Source organism: Lactuca sativa, chromosome 4 (assembly GCF_002870075.4).
Source record: "Lactuca sativa cultivar Salinas chromosome 4, Lsat_Salinas_v11, whole genome shotgun sequence".
NCBI lineage: Eukaryota > Viridiplantae > Streptophyta > Magnoliopsida > Asterales > Asteraceae > Lactuca > Lactuca sativa.
In genome coordinates, this window is record NC_056626.2 from 398003784 (window position 1) to 398014172 (window position 10389).

Sequence of the window (10389 nt, forward strand, 5' to 3'; positions counted from 1 at the left end):
CACTTACATGTTTATTGGGCCTAGGAACGGGTTTTATATGCGTTATTCTTTTTATGCTATTTTAGTGGATACTATTTGATTGCTATTTGGGTCTATAAATACCTTACATGTGAAACGGGCCTTAGTTGTCCTTTCACATATATTTTGGGCCCATGTTATATAATCTCATTCCCTTTAGGCCTTGAAATGATTTACATGTTTAGCGATGCCTTAGTGGTTCACTTACATGGATCATTAGACCTAGAATGAGTTTATACATTTTTCTTCGCGTAAATTCGATTAAGGATCTAGCGTGTTTTTATCGGTTGGCACCTATTAAGTGTACGATCATAGCCTATAGTTATAACTAGAGTCTCTTGGAGGGAGAGCGGGGATTTGTGTATAGATCTATACAGGGATGACACCCCACACCTGAGGTATTCGCTACAGTTACACTAACTCAGTCTAGGGTGACAAAAACCTTATTCTATTTTCCGTCGGCGTCCAACGATGCCAAGACAGGTGAAATTGTCATAAATTAGTATGGTTATGACGACTCGCTTAGAGGAATTAACGTTATGAAGTTTACGGAAGACCTTTCTATTTAGGCAACATCGGGTTGTCTGGTAACATTCTCGTTACATGCTCTTACATTCTCTCTACATTCTATTTACCTTTTTAGTAAAATAATAATAACATACATGCATTAATACAAGATCTAACACAAACACACTAAACAGTTTTCAGAAAATATCGGATTTTCTGGTGGTTTTCAAAGTTATACAAATCATTTTCACAAACATGCTTATGAACTCACCAACATTTTTATGTTGACCGTTTTCAAAATAACTTGTATTCTCAGGAAATCGTTGATGCAGGATGAACAACACAAACTAATGGATACTATGTTATATTTTATTTCATCATACTCTTACTATTTTGGCATGTAATATTCAAATACAATGCTCGATGTAAACAATGAAAGTTGTAATATTACATGTGTGATGATGATGATGTTATGTTTCAATTATATTCACTGTAATGATATTTCAAGATGAAGTCACGCACAAGCCCTCGGACGTTTCCGCCGTCTGGTTCGGGGTGTGACAGATTGGTATCGGAGCATTGTTTATAGTGAACTAGCATATCTAATCATACAGGATATGCAACTATAAGTACAATGGGACTAAATAACTCTGAACATAATAATTAAAATACATACCTTTGTGTGCATTTTAGAATAATAACATAACAAGAATAATAAAAGTCTTTGGAGGATTTGGACATCGCTATTAAACTCGGGCAGTTATGTAGTCGTATTGGGGGTGAATGTAGCCTGATCAACTACATTCATTCAAAGTACGACCAACATGTGTTCGGGAGTAATTGTGATGGACAATGAATCAAAAACTTACCATTTAATTATCCAAAGAGCTTATAGAACCAAACCTAAACATAATTAAATTACTATAGGAGTAATTGGTATGCTATTTGTTTATAGTATTCATAGCCCTTCGTGCAATATACTATAGACGAGTATCATTAGCCAGGAAACCCCTACCTCCCTAGTCAGGGAATAACAGGGTGGCTCGACCTAGAGGAGGAACACGAAGTAGAACTCACAGATGGACCCGTCGAGTCAATAGTGGACCTCGAAGAGGAAGAGCCACAGGGCAATGGTGATGATGACTCGGATGTAGAATCTAATGTCATCAATCCCCCATGTAAAGCGAGAGCACCAACTTATCGTGTGGGCCCCGGTGGTCCCATGCCCCCTTGGGCATATGATATTTGGAGATAGAGTCACCAGCAGGGGATACGACCACACTAGGGTAGGAACCGAGGTCTCTCCGACCATTAGCCATAGAGGACTAGCTGACCGGGCCCTCCCAGTCATGGTCCGGTGCACCTGAGGTATTGATAACCAAGCTCAGGACACCCCAAATCAAACGGAACAACTGCGGTTGGCTATTGAGAGAGACAAGAGACAAACACAGGAAGTGAACGGAGACTCCCGACCGAGACAGTTAGTTTGAGAGGTACGACTACGAGATACCGAGCAACAAGTAGCCCGTCTCCGAGGTGCATCCACTTCATCAGCACTACCACCATACACTTCCCGCCACAATTAGGATCAGCCTTTTCCACTCCCCCTACTATCCGATATGACTCTCTTTCGTATACTAAGATGGTACTTAACGATCTCGAAACCGAAACAATCCATATCTTCTGAGGGTAGACGTAACGATCGTGCCAAATCTGAGATTACCTACTACCGTAAATACATCATAGGGATGTAGATGGAAGCAGTAAGAATTATACAACAAGATGCAAAATTTCTAAAGTACAATGAGGAATGACTATCATTACTTACGATCTGGCTTATCAACATGCAACAGGAAAATGCCACCCCGCAAGTATAACAAGTGCACCCGCAAGACACCGCTCCTATAGATGGACTCTACTATGTTCTGAGCTGTTGTAACGGCGGCAGTAACCGCTGCGATGGCGCAAATCAATGCAAACAACCCCAATGAAGGCGGGAATAGCATTGACAACTCCACCCAAAGGAACGAACATGGAAACCAACAAGTGACAACCTATCAAGGAACTCGAAACCCTAAGCTTAAGAGCAGGAAGCTGAGGTCTGGAAATAAGAGAAAGGGACAACCCACTCAAGGGTTCTCAAGGAAGCAACCTGTTGTTGCTATTCATGTGACCATGACCCCTATTATCCCAGCAACCAGGAGACCATATGCTGGAAGCCTTCCAAAATGCAACCAGTGCAAATTCCATCATAATGGAGCCTGCCGGGAGATGCATTGTAACAAATGCAACTGAAAGAATCACACTGCCAAATTCTATAGAACTTATCCATATCAGAATCGTCAGCCAAATGAAAACGAAAACAATCGCAACAACCCTAAAAACAACACCAATGATGAGACTAGTCACACCTGCTATGGGTATGGAGGAATCGGTCACTTTAGGCGTAATTGCCCCAAGGATAACAATCAAGGAGCAGAAGGATCGGAAATGGTCCTGACCTTGGGTGAAGGCGAAGCAGTCCAAGACCCAACGATTGTTATTGGTACGTTCCCACTTAACAACTATTTCGCTTACCTCTGATTCAATAGTGAAGCTGAGCAGAGCTTCGTTAGTAACAAATCCAAACGCTTACTAAAACAACCCCAAAGCTAAGCTAAGCCTTTACGGTGGACATGGCCAATGGGGAAAAACCGAAGTAACCTAGGATATTTTTGTGGAGTACACCTAAACACTAAACAATCATTCATTTCAAATAAAATTTAATGCCAATAAAGATTAGGAGTTTTGATGTGATAATTGGCATGGTTGGGTTAAGCCCCCACCGTGCTGATACTATGTGTCGCGAGAAGGCCATTTGCCTTCACCTCCCGATCACGAAACTCTAATAACACATGGTGATAAACCTAACGTCAATCCTCGTCATATCTCGTGCATCAAGGCACAGAAGTTCCTGCACCAGAAGAACTACGTTTTCCTCACTCTTGTTGTGGACAAGACCAAGGATGAAGTAAGCATACAAGGTATTCCAGTAGTATGCGATTTCTCGGATGTGTTTCCGAAGAACTTTCGAGAATATCCCAGGGAGACATGTCGAGTTTCGAATTGACCTCATACCGGGAACCACATCAATTGCCGATTCACCCTATTGGTCAGCTTTCGCCGAAATTCTGGAGTTGACTAGTCAATTAAGAAATTTTTTGAGCAAAGGATTCATCGGATCAAGCTTCTCACCCTGGAGAGCTTCGATCTTGTTCTTCAAGAAGACAGATCCTTTAAAAGGTACATCGATCTTAGGAAATTGAATAAGCTCCCTATCAAAAATTGATACCCACTCCCTCAGACTGACGATCTATTTGGCTAGCCCCAAGGTGCTAGTTACTTCTCTAAAATAGATCTAAGAACCGGTTATCATCAACTTTGAGCCCAAGAAGACGACATTCAAAAAAAAAAAAACTGCCTTCCAAACTCATTGCGACCATTTCAAATTCGTTGTGATACCCTTCGGTCTAATGAATGCTCCCACAGTATTCATGGACCCTACGAAGCAAGTTTTCTCAATCACTCCTAGTCAGCCTTTTCATTGTTTTCATCAATAACATACTCGTCTGCCCACAAAGCGAGAACGAAACACTATCATCATCTACGAACAGCCTTGAAGGCATCAAAGCCGGAGAATATCATGAAGAAAACACTACATGGATGGATAAAACTCTTGAAGTTGAGGGACGAACTTATAGTTACGCGAGTTGAGATGGGCATTATCTGGGTGATCGTCGATAGGTTAACACAATCCGCCTATTTCCTGCCAATACAGAAATCAAACAAGACGGGAAGTTTAGCATGGATCTATATCCAAGAGATTGTGAGACTCCATGAAATATCGGTATCTTTTATCTCGAATCGAGATAACGGAATTACTTCAAGATTTTGACAGTCACTTCAGAAGGCTATGGGAACATAGCTAGACACGAGCGTTGTTTACTACTCTCAAACCAATAGCGAAAGCAAACGGACCATTCAACCATTCGAATTCATGCGACAAGTCTGGGTGTTTGAATTCAGCAAGTCATGGGATACCCGGTTGCCCTTGATTGAATTCTCATACAATAACAACTATCGCACGAGCATCAAGATTGCTCCTTTCGAAACTCTTTATAGTCATAAATGCAGATCACTCGCTAGTACTCTCATGACACCAGAAACCAGTTGCGAAACTACAGAGAAGATAATCCAAATCAAAGCTTGACTTCAAGCATCGAGAGACCGACAGAAGAGCTATTCTGACAAGCGGCGTAAGCCATTAGGATGTCAAGTCGGGGATCTCGTGTTACTAAAGGAATCTCCTCGGAAAGGAATGATTTGCTTTAGGAACCGAGAAAACTAAACCCGTGATACATTGGACCGTTCGATATCCTTACTCAGATTGTTCCGAAAGCTTGCAGGCTACAGCTGCTTGTAGAGCTCAGCAATGTACACCCCGAGTCCCACGCCTCAAATTGGAAAAAGTGCCTATCAGGCAAAACCCTTAACATTCCTTTAAGAGAGATCAAACTAAACAAGAATCTCCTTTTCGTCGAAGAATCTGTCGATGTATTGGGTAAGGAAGTAAAGCGTACAAAACAAAACCGCATTCTGATTGTGAAGGTTCGATGGAACGCCAAGCGTAGCTCGGAATTCACATTTGAACGCAAAGACCAGATGAAGCAGAAGTACCCTCACCTATTCTATCATTCATGAACCTACCATTCGAAAGAATTTTGGGACGAAATTCCCTCTAATGGGGGGATGATGTCACAACTAGCATTTTTGCTTGGAAATTCTACTCTCATGCAATCATTAACCTAGTGTAATAACTTGTACTCTAAGTGAATACTATACTTCATTCTCATTCAAATATATCTCATATGCTCAAATAAGGGTTGGAAACCCTAGATATCCCATTTCAAATTCATTATCAACTAGGATTCTTTTATTGGGCCTAAGGGACCAATAAGTCATCAACTCATCAATCTATAACATTTTGGGCCATTTGAGCCTAGATTGATTCATTCTATCTCTAATGGACCATGATGGGCCATAAATGAATTAACAAACCCTAATGGGCCATAAACCCATTTATCTATACCATATTGGGCCGTGAGCCTCCTTAAGAGCCCAATGGACCGAAAAATAATTTTTGGGCTCCATAAAAGTCCGAACAAGCCGAGAATGAGTCCAAAACCAATTCATCTTCATATCTTCTAAGCCCATTTCGGCCCATTTACTAAACAAAAAGAAAAAGGGGAGAAATCAAGTTAAATTGTAGGCATGACACCTAATTATTGTTTAATGGTAATCTAGGCTAGAAACTCATGACCATCATGCAATAACCCAAAAATCAATCTTTCCTCTCCTTCCTTATCCTCTTGGCCGAGACCACCACCCCACCACTTTCATTCCTTCTTTCAAACACTCTCATAAACCTTCTCAAGAACTACTCTTCTCTCTTCAAAATTTTGTGACTTTGGTGGGGTGTTTCAAGCAAAAATTTATCAAGAGCTCATCCATTGTGGTAAGATCTTACAAACCCAAGTTTTATACTACATCTTTAAACCTAAATCACTCCTCTTACACCATATTTTCATGGATCATGATTCTTAGAACCATCCAAGTTCGAAAACTTCTTCAAGAGGCTTGCTAAAGCCGAGATCTTCACCTTATTCTTCATCAAAACCGAAACTTCAAAGCCAAGTGAGTTCATACCCCTTGTTTTCTGTTTTTATATGATTTTTGGGGGAGAATACAAGTTTCTTTGTGTAGATCTATGTGTATATGCATGTCTATGTGTGTTTTCCATGAATTATTTGGTGATTATGTGGTTATTTCTTCACTAATCTAAAAATATGTTAAGAAACTTGAATTTTATCACTAGGATCTTCACATGAATCTTGAGAAAAGTATGTTTTATCACAAGTATTACATGTGAACATGTAGATCTGGGATTTGTATACTTGATATAGCAAAAATAAGTGTTGTGTTCAAAGATCTATAAACTAAACCCACAAAACAGCCATTGACAGAAAACTTTTGGTCCAATCTCAGACTGTTTTAACCATCCAAATTGAAGTATTTTTCAAAACTATTTTACATGGATAAAGTTCAGATTTATACCTTTAAAATGACTACTCTCACGTTTTCATATGATTTTTCTAAAAGTTTTGGCGAATTTTACAAAACTGCCTATCATATTTGAAATAATTTCGGACAAAGCTGTGAAGATGAGTAATTTCACACTAGTTTGAAGCCATCAAAAATTATGACAAAAATGGTGAACAAAGTAGACAAAATTTCCAAACTTCCAAAATTTATAGATCCAGATTTCGACTTACGATGAATTTTGTATAAATTTTCTAAAAACTAGTTCGGAAAAGCCAAAAACCAGAAAAATATGTATTTTCACAAAACCAAGCCAAAAATGATATTTTTGACAAAAATGGGTTTAAAATGCTATTTTTATCACAAAGTAGTCATCAACACAAGTTTTTAACAAAATTGGAGATTAAAGTGTTGTTCTTACAAAAATCGGGCCTTAATTGTAAATTTTTGGCTTATTGGGCCAAGAATGTCATTTTTATAAAAAGTGGGCTTTAGATATCAATTATGTAAATAATCAAGCTAAAATAAACATAACAATAACAAATGGGTTAAAAACGACATTCATATCCTTATTGGGCCTGGAAATAATATACATGTTTAGTGGGCCTTAGTGTCCTTTTACATGTATATTGGGCTCGAGGTAGGTATTCATATCCTTATTGGGCCTGGAAATAATATACTTGTTTAGTGGGCCTTAGTGTCATTTTTCATGTATATTGGGCTTAGGATAGAGATTCACATTCCTTTTGAGCCTGGAAATAATAGACACGTATAGTGGGCCTTAGTGGTCCACTTACATGTTTATTGGGCCTAGGAATGGGTTTTATATGCATTATTCTTTTTATGCTATTTTAGTGGATACTATTTGAATGCTATTTGGGTCTATAAATACCTTACATGTGAAACGGGCCTTAGTTGTCCTTTCACATATATTTTGGGCCCATGTTATATAATCTCATTCCCTTTAGGTCTTGAAATGATTTACATGTTTAGCGATGCCTTAGTGGTTCACTTACATGGATCATTGGACCTAGAATGAGTTTATACATTTTTCTTCGCGTAAATTCGATTAAGGATCTAGCGTGTTTTTATCGGTTGGCACCTATTAAGTGTACGATCGTAGCCTGTAGTTATAACTAGAGTCTCTTGGAGGGAGAGCGGGGATTTGTGTATAGATCTATACAGGGATGACACCCCACACCTAAGGTATTCGCTACAGTTACACTAACTCAGTCTAGGGTGACAAAAACCTTATTCTATTTTCCGTCGGCGTCCAACGATGCCAAGACAGGTGAAATTGTCATAAATTAGTTTGGTTATGACGGCTCGCTTAGAGGAATTAACGTTATGAAGTTTACGGAAGACCTTTCTATTTAGGAAACATCGGGTTGTCTGGGAACATTCTCGTTACATGCTCTTACATTCTCTCTACATTCTATTTACCTTTTTAGTCAAATAACAATAACATACATGCATTAATACAAGATCTAACACAAACACACTAAACAGTTTTCAGAAAATATCGGATTTTCTGGTGGTTTTCAAAGTTATACAAATCATTTTCACAAACATGCTTATGAACTCACCAACATTTTTATGTTGACCGTTTTCAAAATAACTTGTATTCTCAGGAAATCCTTGAAGCAGGATGAACAAAACAATATAATGGATACTGTATTATATTTTGTTTCATCATACTCTTACTATTTTGGCATGTAATATTCAAATACAATGCTCGATGTAAACAATGAATGTTGTAATATTACATGTGTGATGATGATGATGTTATGTTTCAATTATATTCACTATAATGATATTTCAAGATGAAGTCACGCACAAGCCCCCGGACGTTTCCGCCGTCTGGTTCGGGGGTGTGACATCATCTATTGTTCGGTCCATTCGACGCCTTCACCGATGTAGTACCACTTTCAACCCTCTACAAATGTGATTTCTCTGCATATTGCCCTCTCAACAACCTTCAAGAGGTGTATTTGCATCTAGTTAATGATTCCCTAGTGATTCTAACCAAAGAGAAGCTTCTCAATGCCATTAATCTACTAGTTCATCCTTCAACAAAGGTCTTCATTCTAAGCACAACCGATATCCTGTCTACACTTTACCAAATGGGTTACCAGAAGAAGCTATAAGGCGTAGGCAAATTCAAGAAGAATCAGTTGCCTACGGTGTGGCAGTTTGTTTGTCACTTCGTCATCCGCAGTCTATTTGGCAGGACCGGAGGCATTGATAACATGGGATTTAAACTGTTAGAGTTGGTATGGAGTATATTCACTGACCACGATGTCACTTACGGTCAGATTATGTGGGATAACTTCTTGCAGTACCTCCCTAAGGAGAGTCCAAAAGAACACCCTGCCGAGCTCACCTTTGCAAGATTTTGGTCCCTATGTATCTCCGATCTTCATGCTGATGCTGGACTGAGCATGGGCAACGATATCAATGTCTTCATCACTAAAGATCTTAAAAGGTACAATCCCTATAAAGATCAATCTCTTTTTGGACCCATTAGACGACTACCAGTCCACATTCTGTCCACACTTGGACTTGAAACTACTGATGTTTCAGATCATATAGAGGCTACGGAAGGTATTGAACCATACCTTCCTACCCCGCTTCTACCTAGTCAAAACATACTTGCCTCAACCGCACCCATCAATCCTGGTAGTACCGCAACTCCATCTTCCACTACTCTATCCAACATACGTTTATCACAAAGAGTCAAGAAGTTAGAATCACGCAACCAAGGCCCCCACAACATCTCTTAGAAACATGGAACCCCAAACAAGAAAGATGGTCCCAAGCACATTGAACCATCAAGGAAAAGGAAACTCAAACACTGTGTGCCATCAGATGACGAATCCAATGACAATCAATCGCAATCTTCCTCCAGTGAGTCTGATGATGATGATGCACAACCCATTTCTATCCTCAAGAAATGAAAAACCCAATCCACAGACCAAATGCGTGACCGGACTGATACCATAGTCTCTCAAAAGGCTCCGGTAGTCCTTGCGGTGGCCGCAGACCCATTCAACACCACCATCGAATTCCACTTAGACACAGAAATTGTGTCTGTTTCACCTAATCGTGGAGACTCACCCCCAGCTTAATCCCAAGAGGAGGGAACTGGTTATCGCCCTAAGGTCTCCAGGGCTTCTCGTCTACATTTCTTTTCACATGAGGAGTTGAACTCCATCCTTTTTTCTGTAACCCATACAATTTAAACACCTTGCCAACCGCAGGGCACTCCTTCCGCCCTCGCTAGAACTGAGATGAGGCCAGACTTGACCACGGGTCAAGGAGACTGAGGAAGCTCAGTAAATCCTACTCTGCTTCCATCTTTTCCAGGTGGTTTAGGCACGGTGAGCACAATGGTGCAAGGATCCGTGAACCCGAGGGACACCTTGGTGCGATTTCAAGGGATTGGCGATATTGACCTCAATAACTCATGGAGTACTTATAAGCCATCCAACGAAGCTAAAGGAAAGAAATATGACGCTTTCTGTAGCGCATTCCAAGCATGAAAAGATAGACAAACCAAGCAGCTTCAACAAAAACAACAGGAGATTCAGTCGGTAGCCAAGTACTAGGCAGATGCAATTAACAACGCCAACACCATAACCACTATTCTGAAAGTGTAAGAGTGGATGTCCAACATGGATGAGACAGTTCGCAATGCTCAGACCACTCCCAGTGATCAAGGTACTT